Source organism: Alligator mississippiensis, chromosome 1 (genome assembly GCF_030867095.1).
Source record: "Alligator mississippiensis isolate rAllMis1 chromosome 1, rAllMis1, whole genome shotgun sequence".
Classification (NCBI taxonomy): Eukaryota; Metazoa; Chordata; order Crocodylia; family Alligatoridae; genus Alligator; species Alligator mississippiensis.
In genome coordinates this window covers 484,496,268-484,497,706 of record NC_081824.1, presented here as the reverse complement: position 1 = coordinate 484,497,706, position 1,439 = coordinate 484,496,268, and positions in this window count along the sequence as shown.

The following is a 1,439-nucleotide window of genomic DNA, read 5'->3' as shown; positions in this document are numbered from 1 at the left end:
TTTTCGGTCTTCAAGTGTGTGATTATTTAAAATGAAATTGTAACTTTCTCTAGAGAAGACTCCCCTAGTTAACAATGGCAAACACTTGGAGGTCGGCAATCTTGCAATTTTTTTTTCTGATTTTTTCTTTCATTTCATTAACATTGTCACTTTTTTCACATAAAATGAGTCGCATGTTGTACGAATTGGCTATGTCCTTCCGTGGAAGTGGGGCTTAATCGCAGAAATCCCAAATGTGGTTTCCTCTTTTAATCTAAATTCCAACACTAGATGTAGGATCCTTGCCCCAGTCTGTCATGGCTTCATCTGGTGGCCCAATGCCTGTGATTGCTCTGCCTGTTTGAATACAAGAGACTAGTTTAGAACAAGAGGGAGAATTTGAGAAGCCAAAGGCAGTGACTGCTAAGTCTAAGTCCTGTGTCTTTTGGGCCATATCCCTGCTGGGATTACTGTGGCCTTTTGTGTGCGGAGGGGGCCCTATATTCTCTTCCAACTCTACAAAGTTGTGTAAATAACTATGATTTTTTAACATCCTCTCTTAGATTCATAGCTGTCAGGGGCTGGAAGGAACCTCGCAAGATCATCGTGTCCAGCCCCCTGCACTAGGCAGGAAGGACAACTGGGGTCAGGTGACCCCAGCAAGGTGACCATCCAGTCTCCTCTTGAAGATGTCCAGGGTAGGTGATGGCACCCAGTCTGGAGAGAGTTTATTCCAGAGCTGGACACCCTGATTGTGAAGAAGTTTTTCCTAGTGTTAAGCCTGAAACGGTCTTCTGGAGTTTGTGGCCATTACTCCTACTTTTCCCCAAGGGTGCCCTGGTAAACAGTTGTTCGCCAAGCCCCCGATGTAGCGGTAAGCTGCTACTAAGTCCCCTCTCACCCTTCTCTGCTTTAGGCTGAAGAGCCCCAGGTCCCTCCGCCTTTCCTTGTATGGCTTGCTGTGCAAGTCTATGATCATACGTGTGGCTCTTTTCTGCACTCTCAAGATTTACCACGACCTTGTTAAAGTGTGGTACCCACGTGTGTGTGTGTGTGTGTGTGTGTGCACAAGTGTGTATAGAGTTATTTTGGTTAGTCTATAAGGTACAAATCTACCCTTCCTTCTATTTGTCTGAAGACTAACATGGCTAACTATGTTTCAAATGTGATCCTCAGCATTTGGAGTGGGGGGGGAAAGGGTGGTTGCATGAGGCAGCATTGTTGCATGTTGCAGCCAGGCTGCTGTGGGTGTAGCAGGGGCGGAGTGGAGCTACAGGGTGATATGGAGCATCAGGGGTTGGCCTGGTGTTCAGCTGCATGATACAGGTGCAGAATGGATATAACAGTAGTAGTAGTAGCCTGGTTCATAGTTTCTGTCAAGTACCGGTGATCCAGGGGGTCGGCAGCAGTCAGGCCTGGAAGTCTCTGCTCCTTTCCCTTATGGTGCCATTTGGGTCAGC